General features: G+C 46.0%; 1 non-coding gene across 1 annotated transcript; it reads right to left on the reverse strand.

Annotated features, from left to right (window-relative positions):
- Positions 1-1,648: 1,648 nt before the first annotated feature.
- On the reverse strand, positions 1,649-1,720 carry TRNAG-GCC (transfer RNA glycine (anticodon GCC)). Its single transcript has one exon. It is a non-coding gene; the product is annotated as a tRNA-Gly (tRNA).
- Between the last annotated feature and the right edge of the window lie 8,536 nt (positions 1,721-10,256).

Below are 10,256 nucleotides of genomic sequence, written 5' to 3' on the forward strand. Positions count from 1 at the left end.
GGATCTCTCTGGCTTTAGCCTTACCTTCGATTATATTAGTAAAGGGCGAATGAGGGGCGTGTGCAATAGTATATTTTCTTTCTCTGGCTCGATCTATAGTAAAAAAATGCCTACCTTTTCCTGTTCACGACTCCGACCTTCTTTCATCTTGCTAACGTCTTCACTTGAAATGAAAGCAAGGAGAGCCAACAACGGTTAGAAAGCGCTAGCGGTCTGACTTAGCTTAGGTGCCGTGCCCTAGAATATAGAATCAAAAAAGTACCAAGCTGGAGATCCAGTTAAAGGGCAGGCTTTTGGTCTTCGGCTACCAATCCACTCCACTCATAAACAGATAGATCAGTAGTTGAGGAATGTATGCTTGCTTTCTTGCTTTACAGCTTTAGTGTCTTGCTAGCCCTTCCATTTCGCATAGTGAAGGTTGCTAGTTACTAATGTAGGCATGTCTTTTACAATCCGACGGAAGACCTTGGTGTGATCGCTGCAATTGTTCCTTGTTCCCGTCGAAAGGCATATCTCGGGATGAATAGCACTGGGATGAAGACTACCTTCCTTGCCTTATGGTCGAAGACTACGTTCCTCGATCTTCAAAGATTCTTCCTTTCATGATTGATTGCTAGCAGTAAGAATACAGTTATATCCTTTCGGAAAGAAATTCAGCTTCTTTCAGATCCCGGGGTTCTACTCGTCAAGTAAGAAGTAAGGCCTGACTTGGAAAGCGAAGATCAGAATCGATTCAATCAATGCGACTTCGTCTCGGGTGGATATGTCGTCAGTGTAGAAAGTGAATCTTCTCATTCAGAAAATGCCCTCTTATCTTATGCGCAACTAAGGAGGGGCAAGGCAAGACCTACCATCTCTGAACGACCGGCTTGAAGAGTCGGAGCTCGGTCAAAGAGAAATACAATTCGAAATGAGCCGGACCATGAAAACGTTCTATTCTAATCTACCTTCCAAAATGAAATTAGCTCAATAGAAGGGCGCCCACTTCCCCGCTCGCCCCTACCCACCTCTCGGGGTGGCCTCGCTCTCGCCTTTGGCTCGAGCTACTTTTGCTTCTGCTTTCGGGAACAGATAGCTTGCTGCCCAAGTCTACCTCCCGCAAGCAAGCCATATAATTATGCTGCGTTTCATGTTCAATTTCTTCACTAGTCTCAGGGGGGTTTTCAAAAAAACATAGTAATTGGGTGCTGTCCTCCTAGCCATAATGTTGATTTTGTCCGGCTGTTGCGCTGAGTTAAACTACCTCTGCGATCAGGATCCATTCTCCTGATTGTCCTTCTCTTCCTTAGTAATCTCAATCCGCTTTTCCTATTCACTAGTACACTGCGCGCTACAACTAGCAGCCCCTTTACTAGTAAGGGAAAACGCTAGCGCGCTAGCTAGCTACAACTAGTTAGAACCCCTACTTTATGGGGTATTTGAAGAAGCCTGCTGAAAAACAGAAGCGCGCTAGCGCGCAACGGCTGAAAAGCCAGCAACTTGTTAGGAGTAGGTTTTGGCTTGCCCCTTTCTTATTATTAGTAAGATAGGTTTGGAACCCTATACAAACAAGGTGCTGCTTGCTGCTCGCCCCTATCTCTCTCTAAAGGGGCTTATGCACTCCACTCGCTGCCTACTCTACTCGTTACCACTAAACGACGAAGCCAAGAGCGGAAGGAGGGACTTGAACCCTCAACCTCAGCCTTGGCAAGGCTATGCTCTACCATTAAGCTATTTCCGCCAGCAACGGTAGTGGCGAAGCACTACTGAGCAATTCACGTATCACTTGATACGGACGACTTCTTTTTTTCCGCCGGACCACACTCTTAACCTCCGATCGAGCTACGAGCACGAGTAGGTAGGCGGCTAGAGGGGAGGGGCGGCGGCTGGGCTGCCTTTTCAATCAATCTCCGGCCGCCCCTGACCTAATAAGGCCGCTATTGGTGCGAGTTGTAAGGAGTCTTGGTCTCGAGTCGAGCTGGGGCGTCATTTCATTCTCGTAACGGGAGTGAGTGCACCGCAAGACCAGACAAGTTACTCCCTCGCCTCGCAGCGGTGGCATCTGTCTTTTAAGTTAAGTCATTTCCTAAGACGGCTCCTCTTATTCTACGATAATCCAAGCCTTCGCTCCTCTCCTTACTTTATTCGATAGGGGCGAGCTGCTTTCGCTCCACGAGTCCGCTCGGAACCAGTCGATTCCTGAGCCTCCCCTCTCGGTTGGCGTTTGCCAGCCACTAGAGCAAGTAAGAGAACCTACAGTGAATGAACTTAAAGAACCGCATGACCGGATTGTACACCTTTGTGTCTGGCTATGTATATGGATGTGCATAAAGAAGGGACGGGACATCTCTCTCCTTTTTTTTTGGGGGGGGGAGAGAGAGGGAATAAGCTGCAGCGGCACCTCACGAACTTCTTACTGGGTCCATCCTCCTATAAGCTAAGCATTTGCGAGTGTTTGGATGCACGTGTTTTGCCTGCGCAGTTAAGAAACCAATTTTCCCCAAGGTAGTTTACTTGCTTACTTTAAAGAGTAAGGCAACCACTTCTGTCTTTCTTGGATATGCTCAGTCCGGGTATAGATGCTATGACGTGAAATCCAAGAGATTCAGATTATCCTTGAATGTTTTCTTTAATGGGGTCGCCTCATATTTTCCTTAACCTAATTAATAAGCCCCGGGGGGGAATGGTGATGGAGATGTATTGCGGCCTTCTCCTGTTCATCAACTCGAACCTCATTCTTCTGCAGTTGATGTTACGGATCAGCCTCACTCTTCAGGCCAGCAGCTTTGCTCAGCATCTGATGCCGATTGTCAGCCTGTTCAGCTGACCTCAGAGGATTCCAGTCACCCGGCACAGCATCTTTATTCTCGGCGGCGATTACAGTCTGTTTCCCAGGGTCAGACTACTTCAGAAGATCAGCAGTCTAGCCCAGTCGCTTCCTCAGATTCTGGATCCCTCTCTCAGGTTCGTCGATCCTCTCAAGTTTCTTATCCCGTTGAAGGATTTTTATCTTATCTTATGAATCGTTTTCCCCAAAACATCGAGCTTACCCCATGTCAGTTCAATCTTCTCATGAACCTGAATCATTTGCTGAAGCCTTCAATCATTCTTGCTGGAGAGATGCTATACAGGATGAAATCAATGCCCAGGAAAAAAAGAATAAGACTTAGTCTCATTGCCTGCAGGGAAACAAGCCATTGGCTGCAAGTGGATTTACAAGATCCAGCATAAAGCAGATGGCTCGGTAGAGAGATACAAAGCTAGATTAGTAGCTAAAGGATTCCTTCAAGAATATTGAGTCGAACCCATTTAGAGATAGGGGAAACATTTGCCCCAGGTTGCTAAAATGACCACCATTCGTGGCCTTGGCTGCAATCAAAAAGTGGCCCTTATTTCAACTTGACGTGAAGAATGCCTTTCAACAACATAAGGGAAGGAGGGATCCGCAAGAATAAGTTTCTATTCAGCCTCCTCCAACTCCAGGCTTCTCTTCTCCTAGGAAACAAGCAAGGGCCTTCTAACGTAATGGGTGGTCACTCGACCAAACAAGCAACGGCTGACGAGGATAGGGGCAGCGCCATTAGCCCTCTCGCTTTGCTTGAGACGCTAGGTGTTCTGTGGTTATACGGTAGCGCACCGGCTTTCGCCTTATTAATCTAGGGGAGTTCTACACGTTATTAGTCGCAACTCGCTACCGCACACCGGCACTCGCTATCGCTCATTCCGGTGCTTGTTAGCTCAATCCGTTGCTTCTTTCTTATTCTGCCTTACCCTTCTTTCTTCCGCAATAAGCGGCATGAAAGCGCGAATTCAAGCACGAGGGGTGCCAAGCAGCTCTGATTCTCCTCCTAGTGGGGCTACTCACTCACTGTAGTCTAAACCCTCTCTTTTTCCAATAGATAGAAAGTTAGTGCTTATACCCGGTCTCACTTCGTTCATAAAGAGCGCATCTAAGACATAACTGGTAGAGAACTAACTAGGAGAAGAAAGACAAGCAATACAGGATGGAATCTAAGTTGTTGCCCCGGTAGATATACTGAATAGTCAAAATCAGACTTTGATCCGCTCACAAGTGACTCTGGGTGATCCCTGCTATACACATCCGAACATTCAAGTGATCAAGCAAGTTAGGAAGGTGAGTTGTTAGACGCAGGGACGAGCTATACTGACTTTCTGTCCTTGTGAACACACTGGTATCCAAAGATAGCTTTGTACATTTCCCGGGCGTATAGGTCGAGTATGTATTAAGTTTGACTCGAAGCTTCCATTATTCTCTTCTTCCTAAGCGAGATGTATTGGGAATTGACGTAAGTGGATCCTTTCTTTCTAAAGTAGAGGCAATAAAGTGAACCTTTTATGCTATCAGAAAGAGTTTGCTTGTAGATCGAAGAAAGAAGGGGTAGGGACCTTGGTTACTCGACTGGGCTATCTTCTAAAGGGCATAGGCTGGATTCATCCGTCCCGGAATCAATGGTTAACCAGTGCTTGCCATATAGGGAGCTGAGGGCATAGGAATCTTTAAAACTAGGATCAGGAATAGAAGCACTCGTATCTCGATCAAACTCTCTTTCGTTGTTCATGGACAGAAAGACACCAAGTCTTAGCAAAATCCTTCAGTCTATAGTGGAACCAGGACAATAAGACTCTAATTGAGTTCAGCTGGCCTGTTGGCACAGCAGTAGCGAATCCTACTATCCATTTTCTTTGTGAATCATTCCGATGCCGCCTTCCCGCTTACACCCAGCAACTTTCTTTTTTTAGCTGCTTCTTTGCTTATATTTGAAGTTTTCCTGCTGCTTCGCTAGACTTTTTCCTTTATAATCCTCCTGACCTTTTTCGTCCCTTCCCCTTTCCCCTGCGGTACCCTTGCTTACTTACTTTTACTTATAGGTCCCGTAATCCACTATCTGATAGATAACTAGAGCCCTAAGCTCAGTCTAGGCTAAGTTCAGGGAGCTTATTTAATTAAAATGAAAAAGGGTCTTTCAGTCTTAGCTCCAGCGGCTTCAGGAAGCACTTGAAGCGTGACAAGAGCCAATCCCTCTTGGGAGACTGATTGATGTCTATTCTTTTTCAATAGAAAGTCAGTGCCCCCTACCCTAAAGCTACTAATTCTTTACAAAACAAGATCTGTCTCGATTAAAAGCATCTCGTAGACAGGTACCTACTCGCGGGCAGTAGTAATATCTGCCGAGCCATCAAAATCAAATAAAAAGTGAACCAGAGCTTTGTTGACATCAGCTGCGAATCCGGGGATTCTTAGATAGAGAAGCAGCATGGAAGAAAAAGCTAAAGTTTGCCCGCTTGCAAGAATCCTTTTCGTTCTTCCGCAAACCTCTCTCTTTGTCTGTTAATTCGGTATCAGTATATAGTATTCAGTATTCAGTCTCAAGCAAGAAAACGGATGTAGCAAGAAAACGGATACCGACACAGATCAAAGAAGCACCGGAATGAGACAGATAGTGTGCAGACTGTGTTACACGCTATGCTATCTTAGCACCGGACTGAACAAGACTGATAACAGAATGTACTGACTACAGGACAGACAAGTAAGGCACGAAGAGGTGAACATGGAGCGGGCCAATCAAGATTAGCTGCTATGGATAGAAGTACCTTGATGGTGTTAAATTTCGCTACTGGAGCAAATGTCTCCTCGTAGTCAATCCCATACGTCTGAGTGTACCCTTTCGCAAGAAGTCTTGCTTTATACTAGTTCAAACTTCCATCTGTATTGAATTTAGGAGTAAGGATCCATCGGCATCCCACAGCCTTTTTTTCCCTTGGGGAGAGTGGTGATTTCCCAAGTTTTATTCTCTTTCAGAGCTCTCAGTTCCTCTTCTATTGCCTTCCGGATCAGACATAGCTTGTTGAAATGATCCTGGAATCTTCACCTGTGAGCTATTCACCACAAAGCTCTGCATTCTAGAGGACAAGTTTCCATATGAGACAAATCTTTGTATAGGGTGTTGAGCGCAAGTTCTTACCCCTTTTCTGAGAGCAATAGGCCAGCCCAACTCATCAGGATCCAGCTCCGGATTAGACTCTTGGTTCTGCCTTGGGATGGAAGGGACCCGGCTTGTCATCACCTTCTTCCACATCTTGCTCCACATTGTCTGAAACCACCCCTGTATTAATTGAAGCATTGTTTTCCGGGTGTAGTTTCAGAGGTGGAATTGGTAGATTCCGGTTCAGTTACGTCTGCTTTGGAATTCTCAGGTCTGGTTTCAGGGGTTTCAGTGGTATTTGTGGTGTTTTCGGACGGCTAGGTATTTCAGGTCTGGACTGTGAATTTCCTTGAATGTTTTGTGATGTGATTGGGCTATCATGTGATGTAGGGATGGTAGGGACGGTTTGAGATGTCTCAGTTTCAATGTGACCCAAAGTTAGCCATTCCTCTGCTTTCTCCCGGGTAATTTGGGATAATAGGCATCATCCTCATAAAATACGACATCCTTGGAAATAATGACTTTCTTGCGGGTGCTATGGGATAGTTGGTGGGGGAGTTCCATCATCATCCCTTCATCAAGCCTTTCTAATTGGGCAGGTAGTTGAAAGAAAGCAAAGGGCCAGGGATTTGCCCCTTTGGCTCTAACTTACATGAGTCTTCCATGCACATAATACGCGACTGCACTGCGGCCAGGGAAGTATGGATGAAGTTAAACCTTCTATGTATAAGACTTTCTTTGCCCATGCAGGATTGGATCCTTTGGAATCCGAGGAATGAGGCGGGAAGCTCGAGTACCAGGAGACTACCTTGGCAGAGAGTATTCGCTCATGCATGCCTGTGGAAGTCAAGAAGCGCCAAAATCTTCTCTGAGGAGGGCAAGATTAACAAAGACATAGCCTTTCTCAGCACAGCACTCAAATGGTGGTGGAAGACCTCAAGCTGGAAGCAATGAAAGGAAGTCTGGGGGTACCACAACGAAACCTCCAGACTCGATGGAAACCTACAGCTCTGGCTTGGCTTCGACTTGATGTGGACGGATCCGTAGATCAGAGGGGTGAGGCTACATGGGGAGGGCCCATCCGCAATGCCTCGACTAAAATGGGGGAAATGGGATCGGAGGCTTCATGAGGAAACTGGGATTTTGACCCAGCACTTCGGCTGAATTAATGGGAATCCTTGACGGCCTTAAACTCTGCTGGGACCATGGGTGCAGGAAAGTCTTGCTTTCTAGCGACTCTGCGGAAGCTTTGAATCTTATTGCGAGAGAGCACTCGGGGAATCATCCTATGAGAAGCACTATAGACGATATTAGAGATCTCCTCATGCGTGATTGGTCTCTTACCTACGAGCATGTGTTTAGAGAGGCTAAGACTTGTGCTAACTGCTTGGCTAATAGGGCTCACGAGATGCTTTCTGAGTTTACATTGATTCCACATCCGCCTCCTGAATGTGGGAACCTTTTGTCTGCTGACAGATGTACCGAGCGGCATGCTCGTCTTTTTTGATTCTTGTCTCTCCCTTGTCTATTCAAAAAGCAATTCCATCGCCTATTACCTCTTCAACTACAAATTATAGGATAAATTCTTACTCGTATAGCCCAGTTAATATAGTGTCCTTGCTTGTCCTTCCATTCATATCGCTTGTCTAATCCCTTGTTTAGTCCTTATTACAGTGAGCCAGTGGGCAAGCGAGATAGTCACTATCAGATCTCCATATCAAGCCAGCCCAGTCTATATATTCATCTATCTTACTATGAGATTGACTGCTGAGGGAAGCACTTCTATACGAGCGGTCTATGCCAGTTCTTTTCTCTTGCCAGTCCATCCTAAGTTACGCTCGCGAGCTTTTAGTATTGATTAGTCATATTCTGAATTAGATGCTTTCTAGTTAACTTAGTTAAAGGGGACTACTCTACAGGGGCAGGGACCCATCCTGACGGATGAGCTGCTCCCTCCCCCCGAGTACTGCTCTAGCCCCTTTCTCGCATTGGCTGCTTGCTTTGCACGCTAAAGGCCTTTTGTTTAACGTAAAAAGCCCTTACTTAATGTTCAGTTTGTCTACAGCTATGCCGAAATGAGGCAGGTCGTAAGGTCGGTGAGGGATCAAAAGAAGTCCTGCTGCCCTGTCTTAAGCAAAGTGAGTAGACCGAAGGTCTATCCATGAGAGTGAGCCGAATGGCCTATCCCAAAAGAGAATCCCGGGAGAAAGTTCAAGGCTGGCAGCAAGCGTAAGTGCAATCGCAATCCCCGTGTTTTTGTCCTAGATACCATTTTATTAAAGGCGTGGGATCCCAAATCTACTTTTTTGAGGAAAGACCGTAAATTAGGCCTCGAGTGGCATGATTTATGTAAGAAACTAATTCAAATTGAATGATTCCCTCCGGGCCCGGTCAAAGGTAGTTGACTTATTCCTTGATAAAGGATGGAAGAGCCAATTCGTAATAGCCTTTCTTTTCCCCTTATCTGATAGGGCTTCCGTTCCTACTTCGTAACGGCTTCTGCTCCCACTTTGTATGGTAGTTTAGTCCCTTCTTCCTTTAACTTTAAAATAATAATCAAGCGCGCCCGCGAGCTTTGCTAGCTCTTTCGGGTATTCCCGCAAAAGGGGGATATTCTTTTTTAAAAACGTTAGGTGGGTAGCCCCAATTATACGAAGAAATAGCTATAGTCTACGAGTATCCGTTGATCAACTTAACCCTCAGCAGGACCGGGCCTTAGCCCCTTTGCTCGACTGACTTCTCGTTCCTCTATTTCTGATTCTGATGTCGAGTTAGTCCATTCCTTCGCTCATAAATACATGGTTTACTCCCTCTCGCATTGGTCGAGTGAGTCTGTTCCTTCTCTTTAACCTTTAACTCCGTTAGCGCTTCACTTTCTCACTGGTCAATGAGAATGAAATGGGGCCTTCCGACCCCTTGGAGCCGGGTACTTGGGATCAGAAAGGCTTAGGCTTGTTCTACGCTTTAAAAACGGAGCTTCACGGCGATCCTCGAATTGGGAGGAAGAGAACCAGCATCTCTTCTAAGCTACGTGAGTGCGGAACATGCTCTCTTCTTGATCTCATCCGCATAGGCCGTTGAGTCGACGCCTGCCATACCAACCCCGAAAGGATCAGTCCCAAGATGTCATTGATGAGTACATCAAGTTCGCGCTAGAAAAACCATACTCGTAGGGGCAATTCCCGCTTAGGTAGATCTACTTTGGTGATATACTAAAAAGAACCAATTGAGCTTTAAAACAGGAATGAAAGCTAAGAAAGGTCCCCTTCTCGGGATAGATGAGCTCATCTTGACTACGGTTCGCCGGGATATTCTCTCTATCTATTCTATGGTGTATGACCAGGGTCTCCTATGACTACCACTTGAACGAGTCAATCGGAGGTTTTTATCGGACATCTTTTTTTTTTCATTTTAATAGATAATTCCAGATCTTCGACTAAGGATCTTTGAAAAAAGGGTTCGGGAAACCGGCTTTGCCTTAATAGTGATCGGGATCGGAGGCCATCGGAACAGATCTCTCACTGGCATACCGAAAAGCACAAAAAAAAGAACTAATCCGGCCCGACATCCAGAAGTGTTTTGATGTTCGGACATTGGCCCGAAGCCTTTGCGCGTAAAATTTCCATATATTGAGAGGGCTTCCGGCAAAGCACCAGGCGGTAGCTCCCGCACCCATTCCTGTACACATACACATGTCGGCATAGGTAGCTGTGTCACGCTAAGTAACTGATAGATTCTCTCTCAACGGGTTTCCCTTCCTACCTATGGTGTCTCTTTGGGAAAGAGGTTGTTTTCTCCGGTAGTCAGTACTTTTTTTCTTAGTTCTACATGATGCTGGAATTGAATCTACTATTAAGGATTGTTAAAGGACAACTGGCGCAAGTCTGCAAAGATGATTGAAGCTTTCGTGAGTGGTTCGTTCTGCCGGATCTCTCATCCCGTTCATAGAGGAATCCTTCCCCGAAAGGTTCGCCATTTTTACCTCCCTTTAGAAGGAGGATTCCCACTTCCATAGTAGCAGGCATAGCTATGAGGTACTGCCCGGTTCTCTTCTATCCTACCTACACCCCCTAATAGCCGTTCTCTCCGCTGTTTATGGATGTCCTTTTCGGACTGTTTTTCTGCGTTCTTTCTCAAAGAAATGACGTACGTATAGGCACCATTGGTGGAATTCATTTCCACCACTGGAGAGGGTTAATCCCCCTCTAGATGGACTTGAGCACAGAGCAGATTACCAGGTGTAGTCTTGCCATGTGTCTAGGTGCATTTTGTCCCTAGGGCACTATCACCGGTTGATAGAACTTTCGTTCTACAATAAGGTGGTAACCACCC

The sequence above is a fragment of the Prosopis cineraria genome, unplaced genomic scaffold, assembly GCF_029017545.1.
Source record: "Prosopis cineraria cultivar Desert tree isolate PC_DT_omini unplaced genomic scaffold, ASM2901754v1 PC16, whole genome shotgun sequence".
Classification (NCBI taxonomy): Eukaryota; Viridiplantae; Streptophyta; class Magnoliopsida; order Fabales; family Fabaceae; genus Prosopis; species Prosopis cineraria.